Source organism: Dermacentor albipictus, unplaced genomic scaffold (assembly GCF_038994185.2).
Source record: "Dermacentor albipictus isolate Rhodes 1998 colony unplaced genomic scaffold, USDA_Dalb.pri_finalv2 scaffold_150, whole genome shotgun sequence".
In the NCBI taxonomy this organism is placed as follows: domain Eukaryota; kingdom Metazoa; phylum Arthropoda; class Arachnida; order Ixodida; family Ixodidae; genus Dermacentor; species Dermacentor albipictus.
In genome coordinates, this window is record NW_027225704.1 from 1 (window position 1) to 10,000 (window position 10,000).

Genomic DNA, 10,000 nt, shown 5'->3' on the forward strand with positions numbered 1-10,000 from the left:
ACGGGGGATAAGAATAGAGCAGATTCGGGGGGTGAGCGAACAAACGCGAGCTAATGACACCTTAGTTTAAACCAAGAAAAAGAAATGGGCGTGCGCAGGGCATGCAATGTGGGGGGAAGATCATCAATTAAGGGTTACCGACTGAATTCCAAGAGAAGGGAAGCGTAGCACGGGGTGGCGGAAATTTAGGAGGGCAGATTAGATTAGGAAGGGCGCAGGCACTAGACGGCGACCGTGACCGGGCTTACACGTGACCGGGGTGCTTGGAGAATAATGGGAGAGGTCTTTGCCCTGCAGTGGTCGTAGCCAGCAGGATGATGATGACGAAAAGGTAGCAACAGGTATTCATAACATACAGGTTGGAAAGCTGAGGCACCTCTGAACCCTTGAATATATTTCGCCACACTTGGCCATACGACAAGTTTGTTTTCGAGGCGCTCGGTCCCACTGCAGCGAAAATGTTGCCGGAAATCGGGCACTCCATTTTTGTTTCATAGGGAACCTTTCTTCCACTAGGGCAGCGGATTTTCGCAGGGCGAGCTTGCTGTCGTTTACGGATCAAAGCGATAGTGAACTCCAAAATGCAGTGTTGGCTTTGAGTGGGACTTACATTGATTGCAAAACCCACGGCTAATCACCCTTCCCCCCCCCCCCCCCCAAGTGGCTCATTACAGCAGACAATCGTTCAGAAACACCGGCATCGTTGCGTATAGTATGGGAATGGTGCGTGTCACGTGAGTGCTCGCTTCGAGCTTGTGTTCTTCATTTTGATTGAATGAAGTCTCACCTAAGTGAGCGGGGGCCGATCCCGGAGGTAGTGCAATACCGGGCCGACCTGCGGCGGAGGTGAAGCAGGCTTCAAGCACTCCGCCAACTTCCAAAAATAGGTTTAATATCGTGGGTCCATATAGAACCCGTATCAGATATTAAGCTGATAAGAACAGATACTACACTTTGATCTTAGCCAAAAGGCCGAGAAGCGATGTCTTTCACTTCACTCCATTGTACCACTGCCTTGTGGGTGCCCTGGCGACATTGGTAACCTCAGCAACAGCGTGGGCAATCTTATAAAACCCAGCCCGTCTAGAGACTCTATGCTCTCTATCTCGCGAATCAACTCGCGACGCCTCAGTCTTTCACTGTTAACGAAACGCCGTCGCGTAGAAACGAGACCCGAGCGCAAGCTTGTTCGCAAGGCAAAACCAACGAAGGCAACCTCGTAGAAAACGGAACAGGCGAGCGGAAAACACGCGCAAGGGGAATGCTTACTTCCGTCTGAATGCGACCGCTCAAGGCGGCTTTCTTTGAGGCCTTCGTTTCAAGCCCGTGCGCAAGTGTAATACACTACGCGCATTTCCCTCATTTCCTTTTATTTACCGCAAGGCCCACTGAAAGTTTTCATACGGCACAGGCCGGGACGGATTGCAACGTGTCGATTCGACCGCTAGAATTAGGTAGCGCGCCTCATGTACGAATGAAAGAGAATGAAAAAAAAAAATAAATAAATATAGAAAAGGCTGCGCACTCCTTCCAACCGGAAACATAGAGGGCAGGAAGATCGCCATGTGGAGCACAGGTGTTGTTAAAAAAGAAAGAAAGAAAGAAAGAAATAGCGCTACCCCATCATCTTTACCGTGTGCGTGTATACACACACACGCACACATATGCACGCGCACGCACGCGCGCGCGCGCACGCACACACACACACACACACACACACACACACACATACGCACACATGCTAGCATAGCTTAAGCACAGCTGGAAAGCTCAGCCTTGCGCAAGAAAAAAGGACCACGCCCTTTCGCAAGCCCCTTTGAAACTTTTAAATGAGAAACATGTGTACAGCGAGGTCGTTCGAAACTGGCGCGAAAACGCATCCGCGCCATCTGTGTGCGGAACTAGGAAAACCTACGGCCTTCGCCATACAGAAAGAAAGGTAGATGGCGCGAGCTAACGCTCCGTTGCATACTAAGAACGAGAGCTAGTGAATAATGGCAGAAACGTCTTGGGAAGAGAGAAAAAAACAACAACAACAAAAAAAAAGAAAGACACGCAAGTTGTTGGCTCGCGCAAGCATTCTATTTTACAGCGAGTAAAGAGCATAGCAACTTCTCACAAGAGCAGCAAGAAAGACAAGAAGAACGTGAGAGAGGGGGAGAAACAGGCGCGTTTCTTTGGAATGCAGAGCATGCTGCACACACTATGAAGTGCCAAAGAGACGGGGAAAGCAGATGGCGCGATTGTGTATGTCCTCAAAGCTTGAAAACAATTTCTAAACTACAAGGTGTGCCGAAGTCCGCCTACTCTCATCAGGTTGCTCCCGCCTCCAATTGCATTTAAATTAAAATTACAGTCGCCTCAGAGGCAGAGAGAGAGAGAGAGAGAGAGAAAATGTGTACACTTGCTTCGCGCAGCTGCACCCGTTCAAATTTTACAGCAACAAGAGCACTCCCGCAGGCACAAAGTCCGCTGCCGCGTCCGCCGGGGCGGAATGCACTCGCTTCCGTAAATTGTCGTGCGGCAGACTGCTGCATCGTAGCACACCTGAAACCGCGCAGACGTCAGCGATCGCCGCGAGATCGCTGCGAGCGCTAAAGTCCGAAACCACGTCCGCCGGGGCGGCGGGAGCTCGATACCCCTTCACGAAACTTCTGCGTGTACACCGCCGCACGGCCACGGCGGAGTCGCTGGCATCCTGCGCGCAGTTGCATTGCGTCGCGCCGGGAATCGTTGAAGCCCCACGCAGACGTCGGCGTCGGCCCCGACCTGGCTGCGAGCGCTCGAAGAGACCAAGTCCGAAGCCACGTGAGCCGGGGCGGTGTGAGCGCGACTAAGTCCGAGACGACGTCAGCCGGGGCGGCGTGAGCGAGACCAAGTCCGAGACTACGTCAGCCGGGGCGGCGTGAGCGAGACCAAGTCCGAGACTACGTCAGCCGGGGCGTCGACTAAGTCCGAGACGACGTCAGCCGGGGCGTCGAGCACGCCGCGGTCGCTTTTCCCACTCTTACTCGAAAAATGGCGAAGGGGCCGCGCTAGCGTGCCTTGAATCGGTGAGCGGCGGTACCGCGGCGATCGCGAGAGCTCAAATCGGCCGTGCCAAGGCCAAATATTGGCGCTCGGCTCGGCGCAGTACGCCGCCTTGTCGCACGAGTACGGCCCCGTGGAGGTCTGGTCACTTATCGCTGCTCTTATAAGGGGCCGTACCGCCCTGGCCGACGTTGTACCGTAGTGCCGTTTTCGGCTTGCGCGTGTTCGTGGTGGTGTCCGCGCACCGCTCCGCACTCGAGAATCGTGCCCACGACGACGCGAGCGCTCGGAAGAGACGCAAGTCCGAAACCACGTGAGCCGGGGCGGTGTGAGCGCGACTAAGTCCGAGACGACGTCAGCCGGGGCGGCGTGAGCGAGACTAAGTCCGAGACTACGTCAGCCGGGGCGTCGACCAAGTCCGAGACGACGTCAGCCGGGGCGTCGAGCACGCCGCGCGCGCTTTTCCCACTCTTACTCGAAAAATGGCGAAGGGGCCGCGCTAGCGTGCCTTGAATCGGTGAGCGGCGGTACCGCGGCGATCGCGAGAGCTCAAATCGGCCGTGCCAAAGCCAAATATTGGCGCTCGGCTCGGCGCAGTACGCCGCCTTGTCGCACGAGTACGGCCCCGTGGAGGTCTGGTCACTTATCGCTGCTCTTATAAGGGGCCGTACCGCCCTGGCCGACGTTGTACCGTAGTGCCGTTTTCGGCTTGCGCGTGTTCGTGGTGGTGTCCGCGCACCGCTCCGCACTCGAGAATCGTGCCCACGACGACGCGAGCGCTCGGAAGAGACGAAAGTCCGAAACCACGTGAGCCGGGGCGGTGTGAGCGCGACTAAGTCCGAGACGACGTCAGCCGGGGCGGCGTGAGCGAGACTAAGTCCGAGACTACGTCAGCCGGGGCGTCGACCAAGTCCGAGACGACGTCAGCCGGGGCGTCGAGCACGCCGCGCGCGCTTTTCCCACTCTTACTCGAAAAATGGCGAAGGGGCCGCGCTAGCGTGCCTTGAATCGGTGAGCGGCGGTACCGCGGCGATCGCGAGAGCTCAAATCGGCCGTGCCAAAGCCAAATATTGGCGCTCGGCTCGGCGCAGTACGCCGCCTTGTCGCACGAGTACGGCCCCGTGGAGGTCTGGTCACTTATCGCTGCTCTTATAAGGGGCCGTACCGCCCTGGCCGACGTTGTACCGTAGTGCCGTTTTCGGCTTGCGCGTGTTCGTGGTGGTGTCCGCGCACCGCTCCGCACTCGAGAATCGTGCCCACGACGACGCGAGCGCTCGGAAGAGACGAAAGTCCGAAACCACGTGAGCCGGGGCGGTGTGAGCGCGACTAAGTCCGAGACGACGTCAGCCGGGGCGGCGTGAGCGAGACTAAGTCCGAGACTACGTCAGCCGGGGCGACGAGCACGCCGCGCGCGCTTTTCGCACTCTTACTCGAAAAATGGCGAAGGGGCCGCGCTAGCGTGCCTTGAATCGGTGAGCGGCGGTACCGCGGCGATCGCGAGAGCTCAAATCGGCCGTGCCAAGGCCAAATATTGGCGCTCGGCTCGGCGCAGTACGCCGCCTTGTCGCACGAGTACGGCCCCGTGGAGATCTGGTCACTTATCGCTGCTCATATAAGGGGGCCGTACCGCCCTGGCCGACGTTGTACCGTAGTGCCGTTTTCGGCTTGCGCGTGTTCGTGGTGGTGTCCGCGCACCGCTCCGCACTCGAGAATCGTGCCCACGACGACGCGAGCGCTCGGAAGAGACAGAAGTCCGAAACCACCTGAGCCGGGCCGCGGCGGGAGCTCGACGCCCGTCACGCAACTTTGGCGTACAAGCCACCGCACGGCCGCGACTGAGTCGTCGCCACCGTCCGGCTGGCTGCACTATAGCACGCCGGGAACCGGGAAAGAACCGCGCAGAGGTCGTCGTTTTGCCGCGGCGTTGGCGCGAGCGCGCGAAGAGACAAAGTCCGAAACGGCGTCAGCCGGGGTGTCGAGCACGCCGCCCGCGCCGGTCGCACTCGTGCTCGGAAACGGCAAAAGGGCCGCGCTAGCGTGCGGCCCCGTAGGGGCACAGAAAGGCGATTGTTCTGGAAACCGCGCTGTCCATAGGCGAGAGATTGCCGTTCGCGCATTCGGTCGACGCGCTGCGCTTTCACGACTTCGGCATTGCGCTGCCGACGTAAGCTTTCCATCTCGCTCGCGGCGCTGCGAGGCGGCACGATTTTCGCCAAACGCTCGTCGAAAGTGGCACGAGTACGGCCCCATGGAGATTTGGGAACTTATCGCTGCTATTATATGGGGGTCCCAGAGAGCAGTCGCCCCCAAAAGCGACCTGGGTGTTTGATATGCGGCGGGCTTCGTGCCCGTCAAGCGTGTCCCCGGTATCGCTCCCGTGGATCCCACAGCTGACGTCTGCAGCCTCATCCGCTTGATGCGTTAGGGGCTGGTTGTCGGACGACGCTTTCTCCACGATATCGAGTTGTGTTCCGCATCGTCCTCGGACGAGTCAAATGCGAAAGCGCCGAAGGCGCGGGCGTGACCCGTCGCCTGGCGGCTTTGCCGTCTCGGCTACGTTGCAAGTGTCGGTCGGTCCACCTGTGCTGCGGGCTCAAGAGAAACCGCAAGCCGTGATCGAGTCGACACAACCAGTCTATCGAGAATGTTGCGTGCTTCTTGCCGCGTGGCGATACCCGGCCCTTCGGGGAGGGCGCCGTAGCGAGCTCGAACGCCGTCGTCTCGGACTGTGCAAAGTGCTACTCTTTGCAAGAACGAAGCGTGCTGGGGCGCCTGAAGGTGGCCTCGGCATCGCAAAAACGGCGTCCGGCCTGCTTGACAGGCGGGACGCGCAGTTGAACGATTACCTGGTTGATCCTGCCAGTAATCATATGCTTGTCTCAAAGATTAAGCCATGCATGTCTAAGTACATGCCGAAATAAGGCGAAACCGCGAATGGCTCATTAAATCAGTTATGGTTCCTTAGATCGTTTCTTCCTACTTGGATAACTGTGGCAATTCTAGAGCTAATACATGCAGTGAGCCTGAAGCCCTTTGGGCGACGGGTGCTTTTATTAGACCAAGATCGATCGGGTTTCGGCCCGTATTGTGTGGTGACTCTGGATAACTTTGTGCTGATCGCATGGCCACGAGCCGGCGACGTTTCTTTCAAGTGTCTGCCTTATCAACTTTCGATGGTAGGTTACTTGCTTACCATGGTTGTTACGGGTAACGGAGAATCAGGGTTCGATTCCGGAGAGGGAGCCTGAGAAACGGCTACCACATCCAAGGAAGGCAGCAGGCGCGCAAATTACCCACTCCCGGCACGGGGAGGTAGTGACGAAAAATAACAATACGGGACTCTTTTGAGGCCCCGTAATTGAAATGAGTACACTCTAAATCCTTTAACGAGGATCAATTGGAGGGCAAGTCTGGTGCCAGCAGCCGCGGTAATTCCAGCTCCAATAGCGTATACTAAAGCTGCTGCGGTTAAAAAGCTCGTAGTTGGATCTCAGTTCCAGACGAGTAGTGCATCTACCCGATGCGACGGCTCGGACTGAACATCATGCCGGTCCTTTCTTGGTGCACTTCATTGTGTGCCTCGAGAAGGCCGGTGCTTTTACTTTGAAAAAATTAGAGTGCTCAACGCAGGCGAGTCGCCTGAATAAACTTGCATGGAATAATAGAACAAGACCTCGTTTCTGTTCTGTTGGTTTTTGGAATACGAGGTAATGATTAAGAGGGACAGACGGGGGCATTCGTATTGCGGCGCTAGAGGTGAAATTCTTGGACCGTCGCAAGACGAACTACTGCGAAAGCATTTGCCAAGAATGTTTTCTTTGATCAAGAACGAAAGTCAGAGGTTCGAAGGCGATCAGATACCGCCCTAGTTCTGACCATAAACGATGCCAACCAGCGATCCGCCTGAGTTACTCAAATGACTCGGCGGGCAGCTTCCGGGAAACCAAAGTGTTTGGGTTCCGGGGGAAGTATGGTTGCAAAGCTGAAACTTAAAGGAATTGACGGAAGGGCACCACCAGGAGTGGAGCCTGCGGCTTAATTTGACTCAACACGGGAAAACTTACCCGGCCCGGACACTGGGAGGATTGACAGATTGAGAGCTCTTTCTTGATTCGGTGGATGGTGGTGCATGGCCGTTCTTAGTTGGTGGAGCGATTTGTCTGGTTAATTCCGATAACGAACGAGACTCTAGCCTATTAAATAGGTGCGGGGTTCCCAGCACCTTACAACCTTCTTAGAGGGACAAGCGGCTCCTAGCCGCACGAAACAGAGCAATAACAGGTCTGTGATGCCCTTAGATGTCCGGGGCCGCACGCGCGCTACACTGAAGGAAGCAGCGTGTCTTTATCCCTGTCTGAAAAGACTGGGTAACCCGTGGAACTTCTTTCGTGATTGGGATAGGGGCTTGCAATTGTTCCCCTTGAACGAGGAATTCCCAGTAAGCGCGAGTCATAAGCTCGCGTTGATTACGTCCCTGCCCTTTGTACACACCGCCCGTCGCTACTACCGATTGAATGATTTAGTGAGGTCTTCGGACCGATGTCCGGCGCGGCCTTTCGGTTGCGCCGGTCTGTTGGAAAGATGACCAAACTTGATCATTTAGAGGAAGTAAAAGTCGTAACAAGGTTTCCGTAGGTGAACCTGCGGAAGGATCATTACCGGATTGTTCGAGGGTGACGAGCGCCATTGTTTCTACCCCGTGTGGGTGAAGCAGCTCGCTGCGCCCGACGCTTTCCGCCGCTGGCCCCGCTTGGACGCGGGGACGGCTATACCCGAACATGCCGGGGATTGCCCGAATTTCGAAGGGCGCCCCGTGCCAAATTTGTTGCGCCCAGTGGACGCCGGCTGCAACCTTGGACGGTTGGCTTGGCCGCGCCCGCGGGTAGAAACGGCGTAACGCACACTGTTGGGTGGGCTTTCTGAAGTCCGCCTCGGCACTCTTGCGCGGAATGGGAGTAAGACGACCCGACCTGCTGCTCTTGCCCAGTACGAGGGGAACGGCGAAGCGTGCGGTCGGTCAAGGAACTGACGGTCGAGAGCTAATGCCGCTGCCGCTTAGTACACACGGAACCGTGGTGCGAGCGCTCTCCCGTCCTCCGCGGCAAACGCTGCCGAGTCTGAAAAGGCTGGCGGCTGCCGGTCGCTTCCTGCGGCGAGTGTGGAGTAACGACCCGACTTTGTTGCTGCCCAAGTACTAAAGGAACGGTGCGGCGCTCGGTCGGTCATGGAACCGGCGGTATTGAGGGTGCGGCTGCCAAGTACGGAAGGAACCGTGGCCTAAAGCACTCTCCCGTCCTCCGCGGCAAATTCCACCGCGCCCGAAAGGGCCGGAGGCTGCCGGTCGGCTCCCGCTCGTGACGCGCGAGGTGTCGAGTTCGCGGTTCAATGCGACGACGTCTGCAGGCTATTTGCCCGCCGCCGAGGGAAAGGCGGCGTTGCTGCGAAGTACCGAAGGAAACGCGGCTTTGCTACGTCGGAAGCGTTCTGCGGTTTGCGGACTTGTGCGCTTTGGGAAGGCGCCGCACGTCGAAAGAGGAAGTACGGACAGACGAGGGACTGTAATCCCGTATTCGAACGCACTTGCGGCCAGGCCCTTGCTGGCTTCGTCTTCCGCCTCAAGTAGACTTGTTGTGGCTCCGGCGCAGAGAGCCGTCCCTGGCACTGGCCGAGTGGCTTTGGAGAGCTGCGCGAGTACGCGCGCGCCAAGCTCTTGTCTTTCGTCTCGAGTAGGCTGTTGGATCAGCAGCGGTCATGCGGAAACGCGTGACCGCCGAACGAAAGAGCGAAACAGGAGTAGCGCACGCCGAAAGGCGCTCTTCGAAACCACACACAGGGAGACGCCACGTGCCTGAAACACTGGTTGTACTGTACTGAATTGAACAAACTATTTTTCACGACTCTAAGCGGTGGATCACTCGGTTCTCGGGTCGATGAAGAACGCAGCCAGCTGCGAGACTTGGTGTGAATTGCAGGACACACTGAGCACTGATTCTTTGAACGCACATTGCGGCCTTGGGTCTTCCCTTGGCTTCGTCTGTCTGAGGGTCGGATCACATATCAAGAGAGCCTTCGGCGCACAGGGAACGTGCGTCCGTCGACTCGTTTTGACCGCGTCGGCATCATGGACAGTACGTTGAGCGCTGAAGCCACGCGCCAGCAACCTCACGAGAAGGAGACGGTGGCGAGCCGTCGTGCCAAATCTTCGAAGAGACGGAAACGAGGCATTACTACTGCAGCGTGACGAGTGCGCGCCTCTGGCAAGACCGCCGCAGGATGGAGTCGGATACCTGCAGGGAAAGAGCGGTCCAAGCTCGAGGCGCGAACGTCTGTTGCCTTGTAGCGCGCACCTTTGCGAGAGAGTCGGAAGCGATCGCAATTTGCGTTGTTTGCCTTCGGAGTACGTCGAGCTCCAGAGCTGGTCGCTCGCTCACGTCACCGCAGCTGTGTGGGCGCCCTTCCGGGCTTCGTCGCACGAATGGGAATCGGCAGATTCGTGCGAGGAGCGGGGAGGAGAAGGGTGGCCCCCGAAAGCGGTTCGACGCGAGAGCGCCGTCTGCGAGCGAGAAGAGCACGGCACGGCGGAGAATTGCCGCGAGACGGAAAATGTCTCCCTCGAGAGCGTTGGCCGAGCTGAAGCGTTCCGTCGTAGTCCGCCGTCGGTCCAAGTGCTTCGCAGTCTCTGTCCCCTTAAGACTGGGCCACTCCAGTTGGGGCAGGGGCGACGCTACACGAGACGATGCCTCCCGCCAGGTTTTAGTCGCCCCTGCGGTGCCCGCTGAAGCGGCGCGCTGCTAAGGCGATCTTTGCCTCGGTGGTGTTTTGGGCTTCAGACACGGTCGCTTACCACGCAACTGCTCGTGCGCCGCACGCGTGCAGGCGGTTCACCGCCTGCCAGCCTCGTCTATAAGTAGCTCCGTGTTGGGCGAAGGACGTGGTAGGGCGTCGCACTCGGTTGGCGCTGGGTTTTCGA

At 57.7% G+C, this 10,000-nt stretch overlaps 3 non-coding genes across 3 annotated transcripts; 2 read left to right on the plus strand and 1 right to left on the minus strand.

Annotated features, from left to right (window-relative positions):
* Positions 1-792: 792 nt before the first annotated feature.
* Positions 793-984, minus strand: LOC139053537 (U2 spliceosomal RNA). Its single transcript, XR_011510547.1, has one exon. It is a non-coding gene; the product is annotated as a U2 spliceosomal RNA (small nuclear RNA).
* A 4,889-nt stretch (positions 985-5,873) lies between these two features.
* Positions 5,874-7,688, plus strand: LOC139053545 (small subunit ribosomal RNA). The gene has a single exon (XR_011510552.1). It is a non-coding gene; the product is annotated as a small subunit ribosomal RNA (ribosomal RNA).
* Positions 7,689-8,925: 1,237 nt separating this feature from the next.
* LOC139053536 (5.8S ribosomal RNA) lies at positions 8,926-9,078 on the plus strand. Its single transcript, XR_011510546.1, has one exon. It is a non-coding gene; the product is annotated as a 5.8S ribosomal RNA (ribosomal RNA).
* Positions 9,079-10,000: the final 922 nt, after the last annotated feature.